The 16534-nt window shown below is 46.8% G+C and overlaps 1 pseudogene; it reads right to left on the bottom strand.

The window, feature by feature from the left end:
• Positions 1-4555: 4555 nt before the first annotated feature.
• Positions 4556-16534, bottom strand: part of LOC116356851 (cyclin-dependent kinase 17-like) — a 116202-nt pseudogene continuing 104223 nt past the window's right edge.

Raw genomic sequence — 16534 nt, 5'->3', positions numbered from 1 at the left:
GTAGTGGACATACAGATCACACACTCAGAACAAACAATAAATCAGTCACGAAACAGGCCCTAACATGGAACCCACATGGCAAACACAAAAGAGGAAGACCCACCTGGAGACAGCACAGGGCAGGAGATGAAGGCAAAGGATCTGACATGGCAACGCCTGGAGCAGAAAGCACAAGACCAAAAGGGATGGAGGCAATTCATCGATGGCCTGTTTACCTCAAGGAATACAAAGGCCTAAGTAAGTAACTGAACGAGTGGACACTTCAGGAGGAAGGAGATATTATTGGGACACACCCTGTGACTATGCATGCTACTTCTTGTCTCACCACGTCTCAGTACGTCAGGCATTAGAGAGTTGATACTGAGAACTACAGGGTATAATTAATCAGTAAGGCCCGAGGGGGTGTGGTATATGGCCAATATACCACATCTAAGTGCTGTTCTTAGCATAATGCAATACGGAGAACCAGACAACTGCCCTTATATTGGCCATATACCACACCCCCTCGGGCCTTACTGCTATTATAAACTGATTACCAAAGTAATTTGAGCAGTAAACATAAATGTTTTGTCATACTCATGGTATAAGATCTGATATACCACGTCGGTCAGCCAATCAGCATTCAGGGCTGGAACCACCCAGCTTACAATATACCGTATGTCTAGAGCATCCTGAAGCTACATCTTATCTTTGACCCCTCTCACTCTGCTCCCGTTGTGCCACTTGGTCTGATATCAGCCAGCTTTTTAGATCGGTTTTTAGATCTTCCGGCGCCGACAGAGATGGCCGCCTCGCTTCGTGTTCCTAGGAAACTATGCAGTTTTTCCAAAAAGGGCCGGGGAGGGCCTTTGTTTACATACCCTACATTACTCATCTCATATGTATATACTGTACTCGATACCATCTACTGTATCTGCCTATGCCGTTCTGTACCATCACTCATTCATATATCTTTATGTACATATTCTTTATCCCTTTACACTTGTGTGTATAAGGTCGTAGTTGTGGAATTGTTAGGTTAGATTACTTGTTGGTTATTACTGCATTGTCGGAACTAGAAGCACAAGCATTTCGCTACACTCGCATTAACATCTGCTAACCATGTGTATGTGACAAATACATTTGATTTGATTTAGTTGTCTGTATTTTATTTCCTTCAAAAAACGGTTTATCTGGACCTATGTCCATGTGTCAGAGTACTAAGGCTTGTACCAATATTTACAATGGTGTGTAAGTATGATAAGGGTGTGTAAGTATGACAATGGTGTGTAAGTATGACAATGGTGTGTAAGTATGATAAGGGTGTTAATGTTAAACAATGTGAGAACATTGGATTAGAATGAACCTACTATAAAGTCAAATATTCCTTTATCTATGGAGGTTTTCCTTGGAAAGGAGGATTTGTCTAAAAAGCTACTTCTGTTGTGGAAAATATTAAATCAAATTCTTCTTTGACACCGGAGCTTGTAAATTCAATTAGACTTTATTACAAAAGTAACAGAAGTGGAGCCTTTCTGTGGAAAAAACAGCCTCCTCATTCTTACTGCTTGGCTTTTATACAGTTTTACCCTTCCATAACATCATCATCCCACTTTACGAATCATGTTGTCTTACTTAGTTTCCATTCTCTTATTGGCTCAGACATTGGGGCATAGATTCTATTGGTAGCGTGACATGCATACTCCCACTGGTGCCTACTGATTAGCAAATTTTCCTGTCCAAAGATCTTCTGAAGTTTAGACCATTGTTGTCTATGTATGATTAACCCATGTGCGTGTACAGTAGCCTTCACAAGATCAGATGTGGCCCAGACCAAACATGTCTTGTTGGTTTGTCTTGCCTCATCAACACAGATTCTGCTTACGTTCTGATTTTTACATGTCCAATGGTCAATTTGATGTTGATCTAGCTTGGACACCCACATCGGTTTAGCCTTCATTCAGTTTACACATGTATAATATTTAAACTTTTATTGATTCTTCTTTCTACTTCAAAGAGAACAGTACAGGTTACTGGAAATCAACCCTAGTCATGAATATTCACCTACACTTCCTTGTGCAAATAACACTTGAATATGAACATTAACAGATGTACTATAGCTTAGGATGGCGCTCTCTCTTGAGGAAAGTGTCTGTAACCAGGATGGATCCGTGGTGAGACAGATAGCAGAAGTCACCACCATCTTCATCCTCCTTTACATCTCACCATCATCTTCATCCTCCTTTACATCTCACCATCATCTTCATCCTCCTTTACATCTCACCACCATCTTCATCCTCCTTTACATCTCACCATAATCTTCATCCTCCTTTACATCTCACCCTCATTTTCATCCTCCTTTACATCTCACCCTCATCTTCATCCTCCTTTACATCTCACCCTCATCTTCATCCTCCTTTACATCTCACCCTCATCTTCATCCTCCTTTACATCTCACCCTCATCTTCATCCTCCTTTACATCTCACCCTCATCTTCATCCTCCTTTACATCTCACCCTCATGATCACCATTTCCAGCTTCATCAACCACAAACCATTACTTCTATTTCATCACAGTTCTGTCAATTATCCACATGAGGGAGACCAAACTGAATGACATCAATTTTCAGACTCGCTACTGGTATAGCCTGTAAGTAGCCTCGCTACTGTTATAGCCTGTAAGTAGCCTCGCTACTGTTATAGCCTGTATATAGCCTCGCTACTTTTATAGCCTGTATATAGCCTCGCTACTGTTATAGCCTGTATGTAGCCTCGCTACTGTTATAGCCTGTATATAGCCTCGCTACTGTTATAGCCTGTATGTAGCCTCGCTACTGTTATAGCCTGTATATAGCCTCGCTACTGTTATAGCCTGCATATAGCCTCGCTACTGTTATAGCCTGTATATAGCCTCGCTACTGTTATAGCCTGTATATAGCCTCGCTACTGTTATAGCCTGTATATAGCCTCGCTACTGGTATAGCCTGTATATAGCCTCGCTACTGTTATAGCCTGTATGGAGCCTCGCTACTGTTATAGCCTGTATATAGCCTCGCTACTGTTATAGCCTGTATATAGCCTCGCTACTGTTATAGCCTGTATGTAGCCTCGCTACTGGTATAGCCTGTATATAGCCTCGCTACTGTTATAGCCTGTATATAGCCTCGCTACTGTTATAGCCTCTATACAGCCTGTATGTAGCCTCGCTACTGTTATAGCCTCTATGTAGCCTCGCTACTGTTATAGCCTGCATATAGCCTCGCTACTGTTATAGCCTGTATGTAGCCTCGCTACTGGTATAGCCTGCATATAGCCTCGCTACTGTTATAGCCTGTATGTAGCCTCGCTACTGGTATAGCCTGTAAGTAGCCTCGCTACTGTTATAGCCTGCATATAGCCTCGCTACTGTTATAGCCTGTATGTAGCCTCGCTACTGGTATAGCCTGTAAGTAGCCTCGCTACTGTTATAGCCTCTATATAGCCTGTATGTAGTCTCACTACTGTTATAGCCTCTATATAGCCTGTATGTAGCCTCGCTACTGTTATAGCCTCTATATAGCCTATATGTAGCCTCGCTACTGGTATAGCCTGTATATAGCCTCGCTACTGTTATAGCCTCTATATAGCCTGTATGTAGCCTCGCTACTGTTATAGCCTGTATATAGCCTCGCTACTGTTATAGCCTGTATATAGCCTCGCTACTGTTTTAGCCTGCATATAGCCTCGCTACTGTTATAGCCTGTATGTAGCCTCGCTACTGTTATAGCCTGTATATAGCCTCGCTACTGTTATAGCCTGTATATAGCCTCGCTACTGTTATAGCCTGTATGTAGGCTCGCTACTGTTATAGCCTGTATATAGCCTCGCTACTGTTATAGCCTCGCTACTGTTATAGCCTGCATATAGCCTGTATGTAGCCTCGCTACTGTTATAGCCTGTATATAGCCTGTATGTAGCCTCGCTACTGTTATAGCCTGCATATAGCCTGTATGTAGCCTCGCTACTGTTATAGCCTGTATACAGCCTGTATGTAGCCTCGCTACTGTTATAGCCTGTATGTAGCCCATTTTTACAGTTGTTTTTTCTTCTTTACTTACCTATTGTTCACCTAATACCTTTTTTGCACTGTTGGTTAGAGCCTGGAAGTAAGCATTTCATTGTTGTATTCGGTGCACGTGACAAATAAACTTTGATTTGAAAAGAGGATCACATGTAATGTTTTGTCTCTGACCCTGGGCCACACCATTCTGGACATTAGTATGAGCCGTTCTCCCCTCAGCAGCCTTCTGTGTGTGACCCTATGACGACCTGAATGGATTTCATTGAGCCTGTTGCTAGGATCTAAGCCACTATTGCTTATATCTATTCAGTCCTATCATACAGTGACCAAAGCGTGCAGGCGGGTGTAGTGGCTAGGCGTTGATGTCCAGAGGAGTAGCTCCAGACACTGTTGATGAGTAAAGTAATGGAGGAAAATAGATGGGATATGAATGAGGATGTGTATTTGGTCCAGGCAGACCAGTGCTGTGGCCTTATATACAGACTCAGAAGAAAAGACCAGGGAAGTGTCCCAATACTCAGACTCCTTCAGAGAACAGGTTTTATTTTTCACTGTAAGGTCAAGAGTAACACATTGCGCTGACTAGCAGATCCCCTTATGCACAGATCTAGGATCAGCAAGCGTAGCTTCCTGAGCCCCAAAACGTTAACCATCGGGGGAAACTGCAAAACTGACCTTAGATCAGTGTCAAGGGGTAACAAACACGAATGGGGTAACTGGTCCAACAGGCATTACATAGTACAGTTCAGCATCACCATGGATACCTGCAGACCTGGGTTCAAATACCAGTTCAAATATCTCAGTTACTCTCACATACATTTGAAGTAAGTATTACGATATTGTTTATTTGAGAAGACAAGTAGTTGAATATTTTAATGTATTTGGAAATACACTTGGAAAGTATTTGAGAATAGTCAAATATACTCCCATGCATTTAACCCAGGTATTTGAAAATAGTATTTGAAAAAAGTATCCCTGGCTCATTTACAATGCCCTATAAGATAATGTAAGTTAAATGAACATGCACTTAAGTAAAACAATATATTGACTTAAGTCCATGTTAAGTCTTTTTTATCTCAAGTCTGAAGCAGGTCCTTGGTGACCTCCCCATGTCCTTCTGTTCAGCGACATTGGCAGGCAGAATTACATCAAACAAGGACTCCATCAGTGGAGGCTGCTGAGGGGAGGACGGCTCATAAATATGGCTGGATTTAAGTAAATGGAATGGAGTCAAACACATAGAAACCATGGAAACCATGTCTTAGATGTGTTTGGTGCCATTCCATTGATTCCATTCCAGACATTACTATGAGCCGTCCTCCCCTCATTAGCCTCCACTGGACTCCATGGGTGTTGTTGGAAATCCTTGTGTTTCACGGTGATGCTGTCAGTAGTATTGGTACAGGAGTGTGATCCTGTCCTGTACTCCTCCACAAAGACAGGCTGGGAGGTTGTAATAAACCACACACTTACTTACTGCATGAAGGCTTCAAAGGAAGACAAAATATTTAAAGTATTTCATGAGAAAAACACTCCATCAAACTAAGGATTTTTATTTAGTGTTCACAACTATTTCACCCATCATTGCACGAGCTCTGTGATGCACACACACCGAACCTCTTCGTAAGCTCACACACTCGCGTCACATCACACGCACTCCACTCCCGTTAAACTGTGTGGGGAAACTGTGACGATGTTGTGTGACCACTAGGTGTCACCAAAGCACAGTAAGACAGTGATAGGGAGGCTATGGCGTTATACTCCATCAAACCTCTCAAATCTAAACAGAAAACATTTACTCTCCTAACTTTATTACATCACTGAAAAAGGGATGAATCTCTCCGGAACTCATTGATCTGTGTTTTTTAGCAGACCTCTAATTCCCTCCTGATAGATACACGTACTATATTATCATACAGCCTTGGCCCGATTATCAATACAGAAATATTGCTCTGGTTTTCAAAATAAGGTTACCTGACTGAGTCTGCTGCCGTATCAAACCTGTACACTGCCTATATACAGACTGACGGATCATCTATGTACATGCTACATACTCTCACACTCTGAGTAGAAGTTGCCACTAAGGTACAGATCTAGGATCAGCTTATGCTCTCCAAATCCTGACTTTAATCATTAGGGGGGACAGACATAACACAGTACTGACCCTAGATCAGAGTATAGGAACAACTTCATCCTGCTCACACTCTCCCACTCACAAACTCACTGACCTGTACACAACCTGACCACTTGCATACGAAACAGTCGTGTTTGGACCCTCGGGGGGGAATTCAATCTAAGTTCGATTCCAGCCTCAGTGTGTTTTGGTCCAGTGGTCTTAGTTCATCTGGTGCCTTCACAACACAGCAGACAACAGAGAGTAAATGCTCTAAAACTGGGGTTAAAACTAACTGATAAACGTAGCTGATAGGTTGCAAGAAGGTAGTCAATGAGGTCACTTCCTATGTTCTCCCAATCACTGATCAGTAAATACTATGTGACTCTGCCCTTTCCTGTCTGCTCAAACTGCAGCCATTTCACAAACATGAGACATCCAAATATCCCATGATATATCTATACAGACATGAGACATATCCCATGATATATCCATACAGACATGAGACATATCCCATGATATATCCATACAGACATGAGACATATCCCATGATATATCCATACAGACATGAGACATATCCCATGATATATCCATACAGACATGAGACATATCCCATGATATATCCATACAGACATGAGACATATCCCATGATATATCCATACAGACATGAGACATATCCCATGATATATCCATACAGACATGAGACATATCCCATGATATATCCATACAAACATGCTTTAGCTTCTAAAGGGAGGAGTGAAGTAAAGGGAATGGTTAGGTATTATTATTCTGAGGTTACTCTTTAAACAGCACTTTAACCCACCCCCAGACTAACTAGAGGAGGGAGACAGATCCATGATTGATCTGTTGACTGATTGATCATGTAGATGATAAAGTCATCCATACATCTTGTCTGAGCACAGAGCATGTAGTGGGCCATTTTCCTAGACAGGCTTGCCCTATGTTAAACTCTACAAGGGGAACATTTAGGCTGCACTTCCTTTATCTTATAACCTAGCTAACCTCATGTTCCTGGCTTCTGGGGAACAAGACTACCTTACACCAAATCCACAAAACTACAATACCCATAAGTCCTGAGCTTAAGGAATGTGCAACACGTTCTCAGTCAGTCACCAGCGTTTCCCACGGGAACGGCCCAATGACACATAGAATTGCATTCTGGGAAATCATTGCTTGTACCTTATTACTAAAGAGTGAAACGTATGGTCATATATACAGATTAGAAACAGAACAAAACTATATTGTGTGCGTGTGCTTAAGAGAGAGAGAGAGAGAGTGTGTGTGTGTGTGTGTGTGTGTGTGTGTGTGTGTGTGTGTGTGTGTGTGTGTGTGTGTGTGTGTGTGTGTGTGTGTGTGTGTATAAGGGTGTTTGAGTGGGGGGAGCGTTGGTGTACTTTAGATTTAGTATCTAAGAGGTCAGATCAGGTGCAACAAAAACAGCTCAATGTTAATTAGCTATAAATGGAGCATAAGAACCAGGGTAGTTGAGAATCAAGGTTGACAGGGGTTCAGGGGTTTCTTTGAACTGTTTAAACCCCCTTTTTCCTGTGAGGTAAACTTCTGGCGTGAAGTGTACCTGGGCATCAACAACCCTCCTATATATTGCTCTGTTGTGTATCACTATAGCGTGTCATAAAAGTATCACATCATACACATAACAATCTCTTCATAATGCATTGTCCTATTGTTGTGTGTTGTGTAACTTAGTGTTTCCTAGTGTGCACTTCAGCATAGTGGCCTAGTGAAGTGCCCATTCCTGTTGACTTCTGTAGATACTGTACACTTTGAAGAAGATAACTCTAGTGTTGTTAGTGTATGCTTGGTACCATATTGGTACTGTATTGGTAAAGTATTGGTACCGTATTGGTGCCGTATTGGTACTGTATTGGTAAAGTATTGGTACCGTATTGGTAAAGTATTGGTACCGTATTGGTACTGTATTGGTACCGTAATGGTACCGTATTCTGCCTGAGTGACTGATTGATGAGGTAATAGAATGGGGGATCAGGTGCTAGAGTCGACCTTCAGGATGCCAGGTCTGGGCACTGTAATGTACAAAGGTGTGTGCGGGGTGGTGGGAAGCATGGAATGGATTAAATAGTGAGATTCTCCAGGCTCAGTATGTAATCTATTCCATTCCAAATATGATTTGGAAACAAAGGATTAGCATCCTATAGACACAATTCTATGCCTCGTGTGTGTGTGTGCACGTGCATACATGTGTGTGTGTGTGTACGTGCATACATATGTGTGTGTGTGGGGTTGAGAAATGGACACGACCGGCGGTATGGTAGTTAGCTAGGTGTCGATGTTTCAGCTATTGGCTGGGGTTAGGGCTTGAGGTGTTGGTTAAGGTTAGGGGTTGAGGTGTTGGTTGGGGTTAGGGCTTGAGGTGTTGGTTAAGGTTAGGGGTTGAGGTGTTGGTTGGGGTTAGGGGTTGAGGTGTTGGTTGGGGTTAGGGGTTGAGGTGTTGGTTAAGGTTAGGGGTTGAGGTGTTGGTTAAGGTTAGGGCTTGAGGTGTTGGTTAAGGTTAGGGCTTGAGGTGTTGGTTAGGGTTAGGGGTTGAGGTTAGGGCTTATGGTTAGGGTGTGATATGAAAAGGCAGAGTTCTACAGCTCAGTCTAGACTATAGAAAGAAAGAGGGAGAGAGGATCCCTCCCTCACATGCCCGTCCTCTAGCCTGGGGGTGCAGAGGCTCGCGTTCCCCACCCCCCTCATCCCCCCTTCCCTCCCTCACCTTAAACATGCCCGTCCTCTAGCCTGGGGGTGCAGAGGCTCACATTCCCCAACCCCCTCATCCCCCCTTCCCTCCCTCACTTTAAACATGCCTGTCCTCTAGCCTGGGGGTGCAGAGGCTCACATTCCCCAACCCCCTCATACCCCCCCCCCCGTTAGAGCTCACTGATACAGCAAATCCTGTTCAAACCATATCCACTCAGCTTAGTCCAAAGCGGCCCTAATCACGGCTGTACTCTGAGCAGTAGAAGAAGCAGCACGGAGAATCGCTCCTCTCATCTTCCTCTTCTTACATATTCACCTTCATGTTCAAGTCTTCTCATCCTCTGGCTTCATTATGTTAAGTCATTTGTTTTTCTCCATTTAGTGTTCCTCAGTCTTGTGTTGTTGACTTGTTGTTTTTGTTTTGGGTAGTACTGTGTGTTTTCTCTCCTTCTGTGTGTGTGTGTGGCAGGGTGTGTGTTGGATTCTTCGGGGTGAGTGAGTGTGTGTGGCAGGGTGTGTGTTGGACTCCTTCGGTGTGTGTGGCGGGGTTGGTGTGTGTGTGTGACAGTTCCGTACGTCACTGTCCTCCTCACAACCCCCCCCTCCCCCCCAACCCCACCGACACTAAAACAACACACTTTGCCTCCTACTCTTCCCCTGGGCTGAGAGACAGAGACAGACAGAGAGAGAGGAGGGAAAAGGAGGAGATGATGAATAGAAAGGGAAAGAACAAAAGAAAGAAACATAATTTATTAGCACTGTGTTAAACAGACCGGTACCAACCCTCACAGACCGGTACCACCCCTCACAGACAGGTACCAACCCTCACAGACAGGTACCACCCCTCACAGACAGGTACCACCCCTAACAGACAGGTACCACCCCTCACAGACCGGTACCACCCCTCACAGACAGGTACCAACCCTCACAGACAGGTACCACCCCTCACAGACAGGTACCACCCCTCACAGACCGGTACCAACCCTCACAGACCGGTACCACCCCTCACAGACAGGTACCAACCCTCACAGACCGGTACCAACCCTCACAGACCGGTACCACCCCACACAGACAGGTACCACCCCACACAGACAGGTACCAACCCTCACAGACAGGTACCACCCCTAACAGACAGGTACCAACCCTCACAGACAGGTACCACCCCACAACAGGTAACCAGCCGGTACCACCCCACACAGACAGGTACCACCCCACACAGACAGTACCACCCCACACAGACAGGTACCACCCCACACAGACAGGTACCACCCCACACAGACAGGTACCACCCCACACAGACAGGCTACCACCCCACACAACAGGTACCACCCCACACAGACAGGTACCACCCCACACAGACAGGTACCACCCCACACAGACAGGTTACCACCCCCACACAGGACAGGTACACCCCACGACCAGACAGGTACCACCCCACACAGGACAGGTACCACCCCACCACAGACAGGTACCACCCCACACAGACAGGTACCACCCCACACGACAGGTACCACCCCACACAGACAGGTACCACCCCACACAGACAGGTACCACCCCACACAGACAGGTACCACCCCACACAGACAGGTACCAACCCTCACAGACAGGTACCACCCCACACAGACAGGTACCACCCCACACAGACAGGTACCAACCCCACACAGACAGGTACCACCCCACGCAGACAGGTACCACCCCACACAGACCAGGTACCACCCCACACAGACAGGTACCACCCCACACAGACAGGTACCACCCCACGCAGACTGGTACCACCCCACACAGACAGGTACCACCCCTCGCAGACAGGTACCACCCCACGCAGACAGGTACCACCCCACACAGACAGGTACCACCCCACGCATACAGGTACCACCCCACGCATACAGGTACCACCCCACACAGACAGGTACCACCCCACACAGACAGGTACCACCCCACACAGACAGGTACCACCCCACACAGACAGGTACCACCCCCACACAGACAGGTACCACCCCACACAGACAGGTAACACCCCACACAGACAGGTAACCACCCCACACAGACAGGTACCACCCCACACAGACAGGTACCACCCCCACACAGACAAGTACCACCCCACACAGACAGGTACCACCCCACACAGACAGGTCCACCCCACACAGACAGGTACCACCCACACAGACAGGTACCAACCCTCACAGACAGGTACCACCCCACACAGACAGGTACCAACCCTCACAGACAGGTACCACCCCACACAGACAGGTACCACCCCACACAGACAGGTACCACCCCACACAGACAGGTACCACCCCACACAGACAGGTACCACCCCACGCAGACTGGTACCACCCCACACAGACAGGTACCACCCCTCGCAGACAGGTACCACCCCACGCAGACAGGTACCACCCCACACAGACAGGTACCACCCCACGCAGACAGGTACCACCCCACGCAGACAGGTACCACCCCACACAGACAGGTACCACCCCACACAGACAGGTACCACCCCACACAGACAGGTACCACCCCACACAGACAGGTACCACCCCACGCAGACAGGTACCACCCCACGCAGACAGGTACCACCCCACACAGACAAGTACCACCCCACACAGACAGGTACCACCCCACACAGACAGGTACCACCCCACACAGACAGGTACCACCCCACACAGACAGGTACCACCCCACACAGACAGGTACCAACCCTCACAGACAGGTACCACCCCACACAGACAGGTACCACCCCACACAGACAGGTACCACCCCACACAGACAGGTACCACCCCACACAGACAGGTACCACCCCACACAGACAGGTACCACCCCACACAGACAGGTACCACCCACACAGACAGGTACCACCCCACACAGACAGGTACCACCCCACACAGACAGGTACCACCCCACACAGACAGGTACCACCCCACACAGACAGGTACCACCCCACACAGACAGGTACCACCCCACACAGACAGGTACCACCCCACGCAGACAGGTACCACCCCACACAGACAGGTACCACCCCACACAGACAGGTACCACCCCACACAGACAGGTACCACCCCACACAGACAGGTACCACCCCACACAGACAAGTACCACCCCACACAGACAGGTACCACCCCACACAGACAGGTACCACCCCACACAGACAAAGAGGATCGAAACTTCCATCTCTGAAATAAAGTTCATCCAAAACATTAGATGTCAAGTCTGATTTATCCAAGTTCTCCTTAACAGTAGCTCAACATGCACAAAACCAGAACTGTACAAAACACAACAACACAAAGTCATCTAAGAACTCTGTCACACACACACCACACACACACTGCAGCCTGTGGTCACACACACTTACAGACAAATACAAAGGCTACATCTCCCTCTGCAGGAACCTGAACAGAGCTGCAAACATAAGCGTTTCAATCAAAATGTCTCCTCTCGCTCCCATCCTTCCCAGAATTCCTTCTGTTTGACCTTTCACCCCAACCCACTGAAATAGAACACTGGGATGTTTCTCTCTCAGAGAAAAGTACAAAGAAGGCAAATGGTGGAATGATGAACAGAAAAACATGGGCAACAAGAACAGAAGGAGAGAGAGAGAAAGAGAGGACATCACCGAGGCAACAAGAACAGAAGGAGAGAGGAGAGAAAGAGAGGACATCACCGAGGGCAACAAGAACAGAAGGAGAGAGGAGAGAAAGAGAGGACATCACCGAGGCAACAAGAACAGAAGGAGAGAGAGAGAAAGAGAGGACATCACCGAGGCAACAAGAACAGAAGGAGAGAGAGAGAAAGAGAGGACATCACCGAGGCAACAAGAACAGAAGGAGAGAGAGAGAAAGAGAGGACATCACCGAGGCAACAAGAACAGAAGGAGAGAGGAGAGAAAGAGAGGACATCACCGAGGCAACAAGAACAGAAGGAGAGAGAGAGAGAAAGAGAGGACATCACCGAGGCAACAAGAACAGAAGGAGAGAGAGAGAGAAAGAGAGGACATCACCGAGGCAACAAGAACAGAAGAGAGAGAGAGAGAAAGAGAGGACATCACCGAGGCAACAAGAACAGAAGGAGAGAGAGAGAAAGAGAGGGACATCACCGAGGCAACAAGAACAGAAGGAGAGACAAGGGAGAAGAGAGGGCATCACCGAGGCAACAAGAACAGAAGGAGAGAGGAGAGAAAGAGAGGACATCACCGAGGCAACAAGAACAGAAGGAGAGACAAGGAGAAGAGAGGGCATCACCGAGGCAACAAGAACAGAAGGAGAGAGGAGAGAAAGAGAGGACATCACCGAGGCAACAAGAACAGAAGGAGAGACAAGGGGAAGAGAGGGCATCACCGAGGCAACAAGAACAGAAGGAGAGAGGAGAGAAAGAGAGGACATCACCGAGGCAACAAGAACAGAAGGAGAGACAAGAGAAAGAGAGGACATCACCGAGGCAACAAGAACAGAAGGAGAGACAAGGGGAAGAGAGGGCATCACCTAGGCAACAAGAACAGAAGGAGAGACAAGAGAAAGAGAGGACATCACCGAGGCAACAAGAACAGAGGGAGAGACAAGGGGAAGAGAGGACATCACCGAGGCAACAAGAACAGAAGGAGAGACAAGGGGAAGAGAGGACATCACCGAGGCAACAAGAACAGAAGGAGAGACAAGGGGAAGAGAGGACATCACCGAGGCAACAAGAACAGAAGGAGAGACAAAGGGAAGAGAGGACATCACCGAGGCAACAAGAACAGAAGGAGAGACAAGGGGAAGAGAGGACATCACCGAGGCAACAAGAACAGAAGGAGAGACAAGGGGAAGAGAGGACATCACCGAGGCAACAAGAAGAACCAGAGAATAAGTAAACAGGCAATATAAGGCAGTAGGTCTGAAATGGACAGAAACACAGTTCATACAGTTATTAGAAGTGGAGAATAGAATAGGCACAGATAAGCAGTGGACACGAAGATAGACATCGGGACATACAGAAAGACATCTGAACTGAAAGTGAGGAAAATGAAGTGAAAGTGTGAGAGAGCATGTATTTACCAGAATGGGAGGGGCAACTCAGCCTGTGGAGGGGGAGAGGAGGCCGTGACTCTGAGCCCTGGGATTGGCTCCTTCTCTCTGGAAGTACTGCGAGGGGGCGGAGCCTAGCTTATGGGCCACTGCTATTTAGGAAGGGAGGGGCAAGGTGGTGGTGGTGGGGGGTACATGAGAAAGAGACAGAGACAGAGACAGAGACAGAGAGAGAGAGAGAGGAAGAGAGAGGCAGGGGGAGAAGGGGGAGTGTTTGGTGTTGTCAGAGGCACACGGGAGGAGGAAAGAAATAGAGAGGCAGGAAGAGAAGAGAGAAAGAGAGAAACACAGAGAGAGAGAGTGAGACAGAGTGATAGAGACAGAACCAGTGAACTTGGTAGAGGCAGATGTCAATACGGCACACCAGAGAGCATAGTTTACACTAGCATGGAGTAGACGGTGTGAAACAGGCACGGCTCTGCAAATCACCAGACAGAGTCCCAAGACACGGTGTGTGACGCATTATGACCACACTGCAATATGAGAAACACAGAAAGATCACAGACAGAGTGAGAGGCACAGAGACAGAGAGAGAGGCACAGAGACAGAGAGAGAGGCACAGAGACAGAGAGAGAGGCACAGAGACAGAGAGAGAGGCACAGAGACAGAGAGACAGGCACAGAGACAGAGAGAGAGGCACAGAGACAGAGAGAGGCACAGAGACAGAGAGAGAGGCACAGAGACAGAGAGAGAGGCACAGAGACAGAGAGAGAGGCACAGAGACAGAGAGAGAGGCACAGAGACAGCAACATACATCAACAGAGATGAAGCGATATAGACACACAACAAATATATATACAGTACTGTGCAAAAGGTTTTAGCCAGGAGTGAAAAAATGCTGTAAAGTAAGAATGCTTTCAAAAATAGACATGTTAATAGATTATATTTATCAATGAACTAAATACAAAGTGACGTGAACAGAAGAAAAATTTAGAACAAATCCATATTTGGTGTGACCACCCCTTGGCTTCATAACCATATTTGGTGTGAACACCCCTTAGCTTCATAACCATATTTGGTGTGACCACCCCTTGGCTTCATAACCATATTTGGTGTGAACACCCCTTAGCTTCATAACCATATTTGGTGTGACCACCCCTTGGCTTCATAACCATATTTGGTGTGAACACCCCTTGGCTTCATAACCATATTTGGTGTGACCACCCCTTGGCTTCATAACCATATTTGGTGTGACCACCCCTTGGCTTCATAACCATATTTGGTGTGACCACCCCTTGGCTTCATAACCATATTTGGTGTGACCACCCCTTGGCTTCATAACCATATTTGGTGTGACCACCCCTTGGCTTCATAACCATATTTGGTGTGACCACTCCTTGGCTTCATAACCATATTTGGTGTGACCACCCCCTTAGCTTCATAACCATATTTGGTGTGACCACCCCTTAGCTTCATAACCATATTCGGTGTGACCACCCCTTAGCTTCATAACCATATTTGGTGTGACCACCCTTTGGCTTCAAAACAGCACTTTGTACACTTGCACAAAGTCAGGGATTTTGTAGGCATATAGTCAGGTGTATGATTAAATAATTATACCAAACAGGTGCTAATGATCATCAATTCAATATGTAGATTGAAATACAATCCTTAACTGAAACAGAAACAGCTGTGTAGGAAGAATACAACTGGGTGAGGAACAGCCAAACTCAGCTAACAGCAGTTTACTGTCAAACGTCATACACCATGTCAAGACACAAGGTAGTTATACCTCATCAGTCTCTCCCAGGCAGACATGGCAAGACTGAGCCCAGCAACAAGACACAAGGTAGTTATACTGCATCGGTCTCTCCCAGGCAGACATGGCAAGACTGAGCCCAGCAACAAGACACAAGGTAGTTATACTGCATCAGTCTCTCCCAGGCAGACATGGCAAGACTGAGCCCAGCAACAAGACACAAGGTACTGCATCAGCAAGGTCTCTCCCAGGCAGACATGGCAAGACTGAGCCCAGCAACAAGACACAAGGTACTGCATCAGCAAGGTCTCTCCCAGGCAGACATGGCAAGACTGAGCCCAGCAACAAGACACAAGGTAGTTATACTGCATCAGTCTCTCCCAGGCAGACATGGCAAGACTGACAGACATGTCAAGGCAGACAGACATGTCAAGGCAGACAGACATGTCAAGACTGACAGACATGTCAAGGCAGACAGATATGTCAAGGCAGACAGACATGTCAAGACTGACAGACATGTCAAGGCAGACAGACATGTCAAGGCAGACAGACATGTCAAGGCAGACAGACATGTCAAGACTGACAGACATGTCAAGGCAGACAGACATGTCAAGGCAGACAGACATGTCAAGGCAGACAGACATGTCAAGGCAGACAGGGGCTTCCAGATGTGCTGCTCTTTTGAAGAAACACAAAGAAACAGGCGACGTTGAGGATCGTAGACACGGTAGACGGACAAGGAAACTTACTGCAGCAGATGAAGGACACGTCATGTTTACTTCCCCTCGCAATCAGATGTCCAGCAGTGTCATCAGCTCAGAACTGTCAGAAAACAGTGGGACCCTGGTACACACATCTACTGTCTGGAGAAGTCTGGTCAGAAGT

The sequence above is a fragment of the Oncorhynchus kisutch genome, linkage group LG24 (genome assembly GCF_002021735.2).
Source record: "Oncorhynchus kisutch isolate 150728-3 linkage group LG24, Okis_V2, whole genome shotgun sequence".
Taxonomy (NCBI): Eukaryota; Metazoa; Chordata; class Actinopteri; order Salmoniformes; family Salmonidae; genus Oncorhynchus; species Oncorhynchus kisutch.
The sequence above is the reverse complement of the archived record's forward strand: the minus strand, read 5'-3'. Positions and strand labels throughout refer to the sequence as shown.